Source organism: Macrobrachium nipponense, chromosome 19 (genome assembly GCF_015104395.2).
Source record: "Macrobrachium nipponense isolate FS-2020 chromosome 19, ASM1510439v2, whole genome shotgun sequence".
Taxonomy (NCBI): Eukaryota; Metazoa; Arthropoda; class Malacostraca; order Decapoda; family Palaemonidae; genus Macrobrachium; species Macrobrachium nipponense.
This window is the reverse complement of record NC_061088.1, coordinates 60,683,233-60,698,227: the sequence shown is the minus strand read 5'-3', so window position 1 is coordinate 60,698,227 and position 14,995 is coordinate 60,683,233. Positions and strand designations below refer to the sequence as shown.

The 14,995-nt window shown below is 41.7% G+C and overlaps 1 long non-coding RNA gene across 1 annotated transcript; it reads right to left on the bottom strand.

The window, feature by feature from the left end:
- Nucleotides 1–24: 24 nt before the first annotated feature.
- On the bottom strand, nt 25–5,062 carry LOC135217456 (uncharacterized). The gene is made up of 2 exons (XR_010315138.1): nt 4,844–5,062; nt 25–656 (listed from the first exon to the last, which is right to left on the bottom strand). It is a non-coding gene; the product is annotated as an uncharacterized LOC135217456 (long non-coding RNA).
- Between the last annotated feature and the right edge of the window lie 9,933 nt (nt 5,063–14,995).

Here is a 14,995-nt window from a genome sequence, read left to right as displayed (position 1 = left end):
GGATGTGCAGTGAAAGTCACGAAAGATGTTGCAATGCCCTTTATTGATGCGTTTCAACCTGAAACATAAGTAATCCAAAATACTAAAAATTCCTAAATAAATATTATTAAGTGAAAAAACTACAATTCACAAAACTATTCTTGGAAAGTACAAACCATAATGAGATAATTAAGTAATTCAAATAAACTTGAAGTATAAACAAAGATAGTAGAAAAAAGCATTAAACAATGATAGCAGCAAATTACGTGAACATAAATAGAACAATTATCCATTACTAATAATTACAAAAACTTTAAAGCTAACTTAACATTATAAACTTACAAACATATTGAATGGAAATCAGAAAGGTAGTAAACTAGGTAGTTACTACCAAGCATTACCACGCAATTACTCTAAGAATAACACCACACCGGAAACAATCATTTAAAATATTATAATAAAGTTAAGTACTAACACATTTTCTCTCCAAGCCTTTCACTGGACACCAATAATCCGTCACCATTTCCTCTTAACACAAGGAAGCAATAACCCTTCCAGACAGCGGGTGTGTCTCGGACGGCGACTGTTCGTAAAAAGACAACCGTCTTGAATACACTCGTCTCACTCAGTTACCCAGACTCGGCAGCGCACAACAAGAAATCCACAGAAATGCAGTCCTTTAAATTACAAATATTTTAGTCTCAACCATACTAAACATTCTACAATCAAAATACAGCAGTTTAAAAAATTTTAAAACATTTAAACAATAAACAATAGATAAGTCTATAAATAAATAATAGTCCCAGACGATACACTCCCCCTACCCAAATTAGCAATTTTCTTCAATAGGAAGAAGAACAACCAACCTATGTACAGATCTAATTACACACACATCATCTTGGCCTTTATATAGACTTCCTGGTCTTTGGATTTTGTAACGAACAGTAACATCTCTAACCTTGTGATCTCTGCTTGGACCCAAACGACGGTAGGCCTTCCTCCAATCAGATTGTAACTTGCTTTGTTCTGTCTGTATCAAATACATTTCTGCTTCATGCATTAATTCAGGAGTTGGCAAGCATGCTATAGCCTTTAATGATTTAACTTTAATTGCTGCAATAACTCTTGCAGTAACTCGCAGTAATTTTGTGTAACTGCTAAACCGACTCATGTTAATCACACTAGTCTTTTCTTCATCACAGCTTTTCTGTTTACAAGTCAAAACAATACCAACCTTATCAGGAACTTCATCGTTGCAAAACTGACTTATAGGCCAAGTATCAAATGGGCGCGACATAAAGGTTGGTCCCTTTTGCCACACAGAATTTTCATGCAAGACGTTAGGAGAACATGGTCTAGTGGTAAAATCTGCTGGATTGTTCTTACTATTAACCCACCACCATTCAGTGGGGTCTGTTCTAGACTGTGTAATTTCTGCGCCCCACCCTGTTGGCTACAAAAGTATTAAATCCATAAGATTCTTTCTGAATCTGTGCTCTTACAATTGATGAGTCAACAATATGTACAATAGATTTGAATTTCCAATCACTTTGTTTCTCAATTATATCTCTCAATCTACATGACAGTACGGCACCGCATAACACTAATCTAGGTATTGTCAATTTTTTGGTGGGAGCAATTCTGTTCTTAGCAAGGATCAATTGCGATACATAAGAATCCCCTTCTAGGCTCCACCTTACATAAGCACATGCTCCATATGCAACTGAACTGCCGTCTGAAAATATAACTAGCATTGGATCTCCTTTTGTATCTAGGGGTTTTACACATCTCGCATATGACAAAAACTCCAACTCTCGCATATCATTAAAAAATTTACTCCACTTCTCTCTCATTTCGTCAGACATGGGATCGTCCCAGTCACATCTATTGCCTTCCGAGCGACTAATTGTAATTAGCTCCCTCATTAAGACTTTTGCATTCAAAGTAAAGGGAATGATAAGTCCTAAAGGGTCATAAATCATAGCTACTTGACTAAGCACCATTCTCTTTGTTAAGTCTTTAGGTATTATCCTATTGGATGTATTTATGTCTATTCCATTTTCCAAAATTCTTTTCTTGGATCTATTCAAGGCCACCTTAACCTGGAAGAAGAAGAATATATCCTCTCTAGGAATCCAGTGTAAACCAAGAACCTTTTCCTCACCAGCATATAACAATTTTAATTCCTTGTCAAGAGTTTCATTGTTAGACATAATCCAATGTTTGATTTTGAAACCACCCTCATTTAGCACCAAATTCATATTACCCATAAGTTTTCTAGCTTCATTTACATATTTACAACTAAAAATAATATCATCTACATATGTATTCCTATCTATAATGTTCTTGATCTCGGGAAATTCATTCTCCTTAATTGAAGCAGTTTTCTTAAGAGCTGTTATAGCAATGACACCGCTAGGTCGGTCTCCAAAACCCACAGCTGTAAGTACATGATGGTTCGGGGGTCTACTATAATCTGCATCTCGCCATACGAATCTGTGGGTGTGCTGCTCTAATTCTTTCAATCTTACTGCATTATACATTTTGGATATATCCCCTACGACTGCAACATTGTTCTGACGGAATCTTAATAAAATTCCCACTAGGTCATTCAATAAATCTGGTCCTTTTGCCCAATAATCATTAAGTCTGTGGCCCTTGTAATCTGCTGAAGAATTGAACACTATTCTGACTGGGGTTGATGTTGAACTTTGTTTCAATACTTCATGATGATGAATGTAGTGTACAGGACCATCATATTCATTCATTTCCTTCCAAGATAATTTTCTAGCAACACCTCTACTCAACATATCTTGTATTTGATTATTATACAATTGTGTATATTTATAACCTATCTTAGTTAATCTCTTCTCTGTTGATTTCATTCTTGCAATAGCCACCGCAACATTGTTAGGCAACTCATTAGGATCTCTGATCCAGGGATATTGAACAGTCCAATATTTCTCCTTAAAGTTATATTCTAAACCCTTTGAAATCATGGCTAACTCCTTTTCTTCTCTAATTGTATAACTTTTATCTCCTAATGTACATGATCCACATTTGCATGCTCCACATTTTGGTATACAGTATGTGCCCAAGCTTTCAATGTTGAAAAATTTATCTAAATCCATCCTTAAAAATTCATTATTGTTAACATTAATTTCCTCTACGTTAACCACACTGGCAATCTGATTAACTTTGACATTGAAACTATTGTTCGAAGATTCAAACTTAATCGATGGATGGGAGCCTCGTATGCAATATCCGAACATGTTTTGCATCAATTGTAAATTCCCAACAGACTGTATGACTTGTGGCATAAGTGTACACCAATCGGATCCTACTAACAACTCTATTTCACCAAATGGACGTTCCACATCAGAAAGACGGATATCATCAAACAAAAGAACGATATTTGTCAGGTCTACCTTACATGCTTCAGATGTTATCTCTTCTATGCCATAAGCCGTGATATACCAGTGTTTACCTTCAAGATCAGTCACTTTGATTTACAATATTTCTTTACTCTTTATAATTTCTACCTTTCTTCCTACCTTAGTGATAGTTAATTCAATGTCTCTACCTTTCAGACCTAGTTTAGAAGCAGTATCAAATGTTATCAGTGTTATATCACTTCCAGGGTCCCACAACGTATTCAAAGGTGTGCCATTGCTGTATAATTTACTAATCATTAGCAGTGCTTTGTCTCTTACTAAACATTTGGACTTGATGGAAAGAGTAGTACTGTACATCAGACCTTCTGAAAATGCTCCATGAAGTAATGGATGATGAAATTTTCCACATCTTTGACCTTCAGTTATTACATTACAAGTATTCTTGAGACGACAAAAATTTGATATATGACCAGCTTTCAGACAATTGAAACATGCTCGCCTTTTCCTTACAGTTTCAAACTTCTCAAAATTACCTAGATTGCCAAATGCTGAGCAGCTCCCAGTGTTATGACTGCCTTTTTCATGTAATAAGCACTTCCCAGTTTGCGAAGTATCATTATCCTTACATAAGTTAGTGACTATTTGAGTTAGCTGATCTACACGTTGGAGTAATTCATTATGTTTTTCTGGAATACCCCTTAATGGAGCTATCAATATCTTCTTCATTAACTTGACCTGATATATTATGACAAATCCTAGTATTTGAACATATCCTGATATCTGAATTCATATATTCCAGTACCCTTTTTTCTTTAAGTAGAAAGGCCATAAGATGTTTAAACAATTCAGTGGAGCTTCTATGTTCTTCTGCTATTTGTACCCACTCACGTTTTTGTGTCATAGGGAGTAACTTTTCTATGTAGCTTACTGTGTTAGCGGTATTCATTTCCCCTTCAAGGTCCATCTTCTGTAAGTCTAACCAACACCTCTCAACTCTCTCAACCATTTTGACAAACGCTCTATTATCACCATCATTAACAGGCTTGATCGATTTCAAGTCTGAAAGTACTGCATCAACTAATTTGCGGTTATCCCCATACTTTAAATCTTAACCTACTGAACATTTCATCATAGTCATTTTCAATACCTCTGACAGTATTTAATGCTTCACCACTCCAAACATGACCTCAGTGCATAGGGATCCTTTCCAAAAAAAAACTATGTACCATTAATCTTTTCTTTTATAATCATCTCTAAAACTTCGGAAAATCTCTAATGTCTCCCACTAAACTGAGGCGGTTGCAAAGCCCTCACCTTAATCCTTATAACACTAGAGTCCTCTACCACATGAATATCTTTTTTGTATGTAGACATAATCTGGACTTCTCCTTTCCAAACTATCAATATATTCGTCACACTCAATTAAATGTTCCTCTTTGGCACCAACCTTAATGAATATGGAGACATACCTCTCATGGCAAACTTCAACCTTATCAAAAGCTTTACAGACTTCTTCATAAACCTCGGTCAACGCTGTTGAAGCACTCGCTTGTCCAACAGTGTCCTCGAATATGTTGCATTTTCTCGTGAAAGTCCTCTTGGCCTGTGCTCGGTCGTTTTTAGCTTGCTGCAGTTCTTCCTCCATAATAACCGAGTGCCAAATGTGTTGAAATGTTGGATGTGCAGTGAAAGTCCCACGAAAGATGTTTGCAATGCCCTTTATTGATGCGTTTCAACCTGAAACATAAGTAATCCAAATACTAAAAATTCCTAAATAAATATTAAGTGAAAAAACTACAATTCACAAAACTATTCTTGGAAAGTACAAACCATAATGAGATAATTAAGTAATTCAAATAAACTTGAAGTATAAACAAAAAAGATAGTAGAAAAAAGCATTAAACAATGATAGCAGCAAATTACGTGAAACATAAATAGAAACAATTATCCATTACTAATAATTACAAAAAACTTTAAAGCTAACTTAACATTATAAACTTACAAACATATTGAATGGGAAATCAGAAAGGTAGTAACTAGGTAGTTTACTACCAAGCATTACCACGCAATTACTCTAAGAATAACACCACACCGGAAACAATCATTTAAAATATTATAATAAAGTTAAGTACTAACACATTTTCTCTCCAAGCCTTTCACTGGACACCAATAATCCGTCACCATTTCCTCTTAACACAAGGAAGCAATAACCCTTCCAGACAGCGGGTGTGTCTCGGACGGCGACTGTTCGTAAAAAGACAACCGTCCTTGAATACACTCGTCTCACTCAGTTACCCAGACTCGGCAGCGCACAACAAGAAATCCACAGAATGCCAGTCCTTTAAATTACAAATATTTTAGTCTCAACCATACTAAACATTCTACAATCAAAATACAGCAGTTTAAAAAAATTTTAAAACATTTAAACAATAAACAATAGATAAGTCTATAAATAAATATCGTCCCAGACGATACAGATATATATATATATATATATATATATATATATATATATATATATTATATATGATATATATATATATATATATATATATATATAATATATATATATATAATATATATATATATCTATATATATATATATATAATATATATATATATATAGATTATATATATATATATATAGATATATATATATATATATATATATAAATATATATATAATATATATAGATATAATACCATTTATACATACCCTATTTATATATTATACATTTATATATAGCCTGCAGCAGAAGTCCGAGGAGGCCGGAATCAATGCAGCTCTCCTGAGGAGGAGAACCCCGCAGCCCTGCCAGGACACCAGCTGGCGCCACTTCCACCGCAAGTTCGGGAGTGAGGCAAAGCAGTGCTTGCACCCCTGCTCTTTCAAGTCTTCAAGAAGACGAAGGAGGCAGCACCCAATGCTGCGCCCCCTGGCAGCGGCAGTAATGAAGTCCCGCACACCCTCCCCCACAGCGGATTTTACGTCAAGGACACACCATCTCCAGCCACAGGATGTTGGTCAACACTGGTGACATGCAGTTGGTGTTCCCTCCATTGGCAGAGGATTGTAGCCATGCCCCGGATGCCCCATCTGTCCTAGTAGCTTCCAAAGGAACCCCCATCTGATCCTATGGTACCAGGACCAAGACCATTGTGTTCCTGGGCCAGACTACACCTGGCCCTTCGCCATTGCTGACGTACGGATTCCTCTCCCGGGGGCGGACTTCCTAGCCCACCACAGGCTCTTAGTAGACCTGGCTTGCCAATGCCTCATCGACACCAAGACCTGCTTCTTCCGCCCACTCACCACAGAACTCAGGGCACCTACCATCTGCTCTGTTTTCTCCCACAGATACTCTTCCCTCCTACAATAGTTCCCGGACATCTTCCGACCCGAGCTTTGCCATATGGCCGGTGCCGCGCCCAAGCACAGTGTATATCCCTACATCGACACCAAGGGCCTCCGACACACGCCAAGTTCCGCCGCCTCCCGCTGAAGCTCCTGCAGGAAGCCAAGACCGCGTTCACAGAAATGGAGAAAATGGGTATCTGCAGGAGGAGGAGAACCAAGCAGCCCTGCCAGGACACCAGCTGGTGCCACTTCCACCACAAGTTCGGGAGTGAGGCGAAGCAGTGCCAGCACCCTTGCTCCTTCATGCCTTCTAGAAGATGAAGGAGGCAGCACCCAATGCCGCTCCCCCTGGCAGCGGCAGTAATGAAGTCCCGCAACCCCCCCCACAGCGGATTTTACGTCAAGGACACTATCTCAAGCCACAGGATGTTGGTCAACACAGGTGACTTGCAGTCAGTGTTCCCTCCATTGGCAGAGGATCATAGCCATGCCCCGGATGCCCCAACTGTCCTAGTAGCTGCCAAAGGAAACCCCATCTGTTCCTACGGCACCAGGACCAAGACCATTGCGTTCCTGGGCCGGATCTACACCTGGCCCTTCGTCATTGCCGACGTACGGATTCCTCTCCTGGGGGCGGGCTTCCTAGCCCACCACAGGCTCTTAGTAGACGTGGCTTGCCAATGCCTCCTCGACACCAAGACCTGCTTCTCCCGCCCACTCGCCACAGGACTCAGGGCACCCACCATCTGCTCGTTTTTCTCCCACAGATACTCCTCCCTCCTACAATAGTTCCCGGACACCTTCCGACCTGAGCTTTGCCATATGGCCGGGGCCGCGCCCAAGCACAGTGTACATCCCTACATCGACACCAAGGGCCTCCAACACACGCCAAGTTCCGCCGCCTCCCGCCGAAGCTCCTGCAGGAAGCCAAGACCGCATTCGCAGAAATGGAGAAAATGGGTACCTGCAGAAAAGCTGCGAGCCCATGGCGCATCCCCCCTCCACATGGTGAAGATGGCAGATGGTAAGTGGAGGCCCTGCGGTGACTACTGTTGCCTGAATCTTGTCACCACACCCAATAGCTATCCCCTGCCGAACATGCAGGACCTCACCGGGTCTCTCCATGGAGCCAAGATCTTCTCTAAAATCAACCTTTTAAAGTCCTACTTTCAGGTTCCCGTCCACCCCAATGACATCCCAAAGACGGAGGTCATTACACCCTTCGGGTCCTTCATGTTCACCTTCTCCACCTTCAGCCTGCGGAATGCCGGAGCCACCTTCCAACACCTCATGGACAGCATTCTCGGTGATTTACCTTTCTGCGTCTGCTATGTGGACAATATCCTTATACTTTCCAGATTGCCGGAGGAGCACCTGAACCATGTCCAGGCCATCCTCAAGCACCTGCTGGTTCTAGAACAGATTTGTTGTCCATTTTGATAAGTGCACCTTCAGTGTAGAGAAGGTGGATTTCCTTGGCCACATCACCCCAGCAGGAGTTCGTCCCATGGCATCGAAGGTGGCTGCAGTGGAGACGTTCCTGACACCGTCAACCATCAAGGCCCTCCAAGAGTTCATTGGGATGGTGAACTATTACCGAAGGTTCATCCCAGATATCGCCAGCACCATGTGGCCTTTGACCAAGGTCCTGAAGGGCAAACCAAAGAAGCTGACATGGGGAGAAGACCATCAGTGCGCCTTCGACCGCACCAAGTCTTCCCTCAGCAGAGCCACAACCCTGGCTCACCAGGACCCTGACACGCCCCTGACACTCACTACCAATGCCAGCAACATCTCATGCAGAGCTGTCCTGGAACAGCTGGTCAACGGGGTCCCCACGCCGCTAGCCTTCTTCAGTAGGAAGCTGAAACCTGCCGAGACCTGCTACAGCACCTTCGACTGCGAGCTCCTTGCTGTATACCAGGCTGTCCACCACTTAAAATATCTTCTGGAAGGTGTCCTATTCACCATAAGGATGGACCATCAGCCGCTGGTCCACGCATTCGTCAAGGCGAGAGACGCTTGGTCCACAAGGCAGCAACATTACCTCGCGGCCGTCTCTGAGTTCGGGTGCTCCATTGAATACGTTCCTGGTAGCCGACGCCCTCTCGTGGGTCAAGATAAACTTTCTTCACCTCGGCGTAGACCATAAGGACTTAGCACATGAGCAAGTCTCTGACCCCGAAGTACAAGGCTACCGGACCACCATTACCGCCCTTCGCTGGGAGGACATCCACATCGGCCCCTCCATGACAATGCTCCTCTGTGACACTAGCACCGGCTGCCCTCGCCTCCTGATACCTGCCTCCCGTAGGAAGCAGGTGTTTGACATGATCCACGGACTCTCTCACCCATCGCCCCGCACGACAAGCAGACTCATGACTGAGAAGTTCATGTGGCATGGCATCAGGAGGGACTCCCGGAAGAGGGCCAGGAAATGCATTGCGTGCCAGAGCAGCAAGAAGGGAAGGCACACCAAATCAGGGATAGGCTCCTTCCCTCAGCTCAGGCGAAGGTTCGAACACATTTGTGTTGACGTCATCAGGCTCCTCCCCACATCCGAACGGTGCCAGATACCTCCTGACAGTGATCGACCAGTCTACCAGGTGGCCTGAGGCCACTCTGATGTCAGAAGCCACTGCAGACGCCTGCGCAGAAGCCCTCCTGTTCAGCTGGATTGGCTGCTTCGGAGTGCCAGACAACATCATGACAGACCTTTGACCTGCCTTCACCCAGAACTCTGGACCGCCCTGGCACGCCTGATGGTGACTAAGCACCACACCACCACGTACAACCCCGCAGCCAACGGCATGGTGGAGAGAATCCACCACTCCCTCAAGGCCTCCCTGATGTCATGTTGCATAGGCCCCGACTGGAAGGCAAAACTACCGTGGGTCCTCCTTGGCCTCTGCACCGCCCCAAGAGCCAACGGCGACCTGTCTCTGGCGAGGCCCTGACAGTGCCAGGTGAATTCTTCCCCGCTGAAAGCAACGACCCCGACATTCCCCTGGCAAGACTCTGGGTAGTTGCCCAGAAGTTCGTTCCCTGCCGGGAGACCTATACAGACAGGAAGAAGTAGTTCTGCCTGAGTACCTTGGACTCCTGCAAATTCATCTTCATTAGAAACAATGCCACTCGCCCACCCTTGACGAGGGCCTACCGGGGACCACATTGAGTCGTCCGCCAGGAGGAGGTGTTCCTCATTCCGATCAGCGGCTTCAAGGACTGGGTCTCAATCGACCACCTCAAACCCGCTGTCATTCCCAACGAAGTTGACCCCTCAGAAGGCCCTTGCAGAACTCCACCTCGGAATGCTGCACTGCCAGAGCCCTCCAGCACCCCTAGATGTCCAAGGAAAGCAGTTGAACCCCCAGGTCCACCACCCTGCTTCCGAACTCGCCAGACGATGGGGACCTGGAAGATGTTCCCGACAAATGTCATCACAGACCCGTGTACTCCTCCAGCCCCCTGCAAGATTCTGCTTATCATCAGCCAACGATTACCACTCAATCATTGTTGTGGTGGGGGGGGGGGGGGGGGAAGTATTTGTAAGGACAACTTTCATACCGAATGTCTGCCCTTCCTCGTAAATACATTTTATCTCTGTATATGTCCTTTTCTTATTATATGCTAAAATGTAGAGCGATTCATGGCCTTTCCGCCAATGTATACATCATGTGAATAAGTTTCCTCCACACCAAAATATATGTGTGTTTTCAGCTGTGAAGAAACACAATCACAGCAGGGGCTCCATCCCTTTTTGTTTATGTTTGTTCATGCTTGCGTGACAGACACGCTGCCTTATATACGGCCTCTCTACGGAATAAAGTTAGTACGAGCTCTCTCCTTGTCTGACTCAGTCCTCACAGGGTAGCCACCCACTAAAATGTCTGTCATTACCACTGCAGTACTCTAGGATGTGCAGTGTTATTGTAGTACAAATTCTACTTGGTATCTCTAATGTTGGATGCAGATCCTATCTCCCACTCCCCCTCCCCCTCCCCACTCATTGTGGGGTGTCTATCAGGGGGTAACCACCCACTTACATGTCTGTCATTACCACCACAGTTCTCTAGGATGTGCAGTGCTATTGTAGTGCAGATTTTACTTGGTATCTCCAATTTTGGATGCAGATCCTCTCCCCCTGCCCCTCCCCCTCCCCACTAGTTGTGGGGTGCCTGTCAAGGGGTAACCACCCACTAAAATGTCTTGTCATTACCACCGCAGTACCCTAGGATGTGCAGTGCTATTGTAGCACAAATTTTACTTGGTATCTCCAATGTTGGATGCAGACCCTATCTCCCCCCCACAACCACTCATTGTGGGGTGTCTCTCGGGGGGTAACCACCCACTAAAATGTCTGTCATTACCACCACAGTACTCTAGGATGTGCAGTGCTATTGTAGTACAAATTTTACTTGGCATCTCCAATGTTGGATGCAGATCCTGTCTCCCCCTCCCCCCCTACCCACTCATTGTAGGGTGTCTTTCAGGGGGTAACCACCCACTAAAATGTCTGTCATTACCACCACTGTCCCCACCAATGGCTCGACACCTTGATGTGGTGGTGGGGCTTGTGAGGTGCGAGGAAGAGGTGGACGATGGTAGCCGGGCAGTTTTTTACCCTGGCAGGTGCAACAATGCTACTAAGGCCATTTCTTAGCACCCAGACTAAGTTCGATCCTCTTTTGAACCTTCTATTTTCTTCAGTCTTTCAATTCTTCCCCTGTCAGGATGAACCAATAGTTGATGACCTTAGAATGTTAATGGATGATGGCTGTGACAACTTTTGTGATGTGATGGAGGGTGCAGATGGGCGGCATTCCTCCTCACCCATAAAATTCGAGTACCTGACGTGTTCGAGCAAGGGGAAAGTCTTCTGTTAACCTTGGCCCCCAGTACTGGGTTGGATCTCGACGGACTGACGGCGCCTTAAGTGCTGGGGATCAGATGTATAACCAGGAAGTAACCTCTAAGGATGGCCCATTAATGTGGCATTCGACACCCCTCCCTTGTGGGTGGAGGACTACCTGGCTGAAAACAACACTTTTGTGTATATGTATTCATTATTAGGCCCTAATGTTGATGACCCCAGCGTGGAATTAGACTACCATAACAACGATGGCACCATATGATCCATTAATAACAAATAATAAGAAAAGAAAAATGTACAAACCCTACACAACATCAATTCATTTTCACCATATTTTTGGGACAGATAATTGGTCCAGATTTCTTGTTCTCAAAACAGAGAGGAAAATTTCTTCCTATGTTTTAGAGAACAAATTATTAAGCTTACACCCAACTAGAGAAATGAGTTTCAGAGCACTGAAATTTATTGAATGGCTGATTGAAGCCACAACAAAAGCCCAATCAGAAACATTACAGAACATAAAATAAATTCAAGGGATAAATGTAATGGTGAAAAGCCATGGCATGCTTAACTATATCCAGGGTTCAGTTGTACTACCCCAAATTGAAAATGAGGAGGAATTACCAGAAAAGAATATTATATTAAAATCACTAAAATTAAGATACGATAATATTCATGATCTGGAGTTATATCAAATTCCAACCAAAAAAACCAAAAAGTTGCCATCAAAATAGCAAAAATCAAATTTACAGGCCAAAATTTACCAGCAAAGATTAAAGTACTTGGTCAAAACAGAGAAGTACGCCCTCACCTACCAAAACCACTGCAATGTAAACAACGTTGTAAATTTGGACACACATTCAAGAAATGCCAAAATAAAGAAATATGTGCAGTGTGCGGTTCAGAAGAACATGGAACAGAGTGGAATTACCCAAATATTAAATGTGCTAATTGTGGACTTGCTCATCATGCAAAGTCAAAAGAATGCCCATTCTATATGTACAATACATAATTAAAACTTCTGATGAGTATAACTGGACTGGCAGCAAAAGAGGCTAAACTTGAGTTAAAAGTTAGAGGGATACTTGACCCAAGCAGAAATCTATCATAAAAATGTTAAAAAATAATGTTCTCCTAATATCTGATGCTTGTTTAGAAAACAGGAGTCTAATAGCTGAAATTATAATAAAAAATAAATATGCTGCTCTATCATCCTTAGATGATCATGATGCCAATACTTCATGTATAGAGAAAGTACCTTCCAATGCAGATTTTGCTGATGATTCCCTGCCAGATCAGAGAGTAGGTGGAAAAAGGGTAAGACCCTGAAAATGGTACTTCTCCGAAATAAAAAAAACTTGACACCAAAGATGACTCCCGTCTTCTAAAAAGAAATATAGATAGTATTGGTGTAGAAGCTGAAACATTAACCACCTCACAAACAAACGAGTCCTCGGAAAATAACAACATTGTTCATATAACTCCATCACCCATAATAGGACAAAGAGGAAAATCCTTAACTCATCCTTAGACCCGACCAACTAACAATATTCATCAACAAGCCGCCTCTGTTGAAATAGACTCCTCTCCAAGTCTCGGCGAAAGCGAAACAAACAAGATACACTCAATCACTCAAAATATAAATACCTTATCGACTCATGATAAATTATGTGGATGTAATGAATGTTTCATTGTTCAGTTGAATACAATGAAACTTCCATCTACAAGCAGCCTCACTAATATGATTAATAATTTTATCAAATTCAAAACAAAAAAACCAACAGGAAAATCTAGACAAACACTCCGAATATTGCATGTGTGTAGACCATCTCATTAAAACTCGCTCATCGAGTGCTAGAGGCATAGAACATTTATTGGAGAAAATAAAACAAAAATAAAAGTCCCAAGGAGCATTTACCAAGAGCCTTAACATAAAGTCAAATATTAAGAAACCTGCAGTTTACATGAGTCTGCAACCACAAAAGTAAGAGGAAATAATGTTCTGCTTGACAGAGGCCTTCCCCCACAATAACATTCAACTCTTATATTATTCAATGGAACATTAATGGTTTAAAAACACGATCACAAAGAGGAGAAATTCAATGACTGTTAAAACAATATGAACCAATAGCAATATGCTTGTAACATACAAATGAAAATGTCTCGAGAACAGGCAATTATACATTAGCATCACATTCAGTTCCTGATATGAATACATTAGGTACAGCAATTTACGTCAATAACCGAATTACTTACGAAAATGTATTAACCAATAGTTCTGAATTCCAACCATCTGGAATTAAATTTCATATTAACAACTCTACTTTTAATTTGTATAATATTTACAACCAACCTTCTGTAATAATGATTTACAAAGTCTACCTCAAGTATTATCTAATATAAGCTATAATTTTTTAATGGTTGGAGATTTTAATCCCCACAGCCCATGATGGGATTCCTTTTGCAATGAAACAGATTCACATGGTAACAAAATTGAACAAATGATTGATAATCATAAGCTTTGCATTTTAAATGATGGAGATATTAGCACTTACTTTTCAAAATCCCATGGAAGTTTTTCATCCATAGACTTAAGTATTTGCTCATCTAACATAGTTGACAGATTTGATTGGAATGTTTTAGATGACCCATATACCAGTGATCATTTTCCTATTTTAATATCCTCTTTGGGACATACCCCAACACCAACTATCCCACGATATAATGTAGATAAGGCAGACTGGGACCAGTATAAAATTAAAACCAACCAGATCTCTCCATTTACACCAGTGCAAGGTCATGATGAGATTGTAGACTTCTTCACAAACTTTGTAATTACAGCTGCTGATGAATCTATTCCCAAGTCAACTACTACTCCTAAGAAACATTCAGCACCCTGGTGGTCTGACACTATCCCACATATTATAGGTAGAAGATTAGAAACCCTGCATAATAGATTTAATGCATTAAGTAAAAGACCTCTAAATTTTGAGAACACTGCCAAGAAACTTGTAGACATCACTATAGAAATCAGTCTACTAAAACCTCATTACAATCGAATCTCGGCAAGATTTAGAAGGGAAGCCATTAGAGGAAAAATATTCATGGAACAAGTATGTATCTAGCATATCTGTTACAACCTCAATAAGTAAAGTCTGGGAAAAATTGAGGAAAATTAATGGATCTCATATTGGATCTTAGAGACATGCACTATTACATAATGGCCAACTAGTACATGATAGCGCCGCAATTTCGAATATTTTAGGGCGTAACATAGAAGCAATAAGTAGTATAATCAATATATGTAGATAATCACTTTCGAACCATTAAAGCCCATGAAGAAACTGTGCCATTAAATTTTGAAACATTACATGATATATATTATAACCA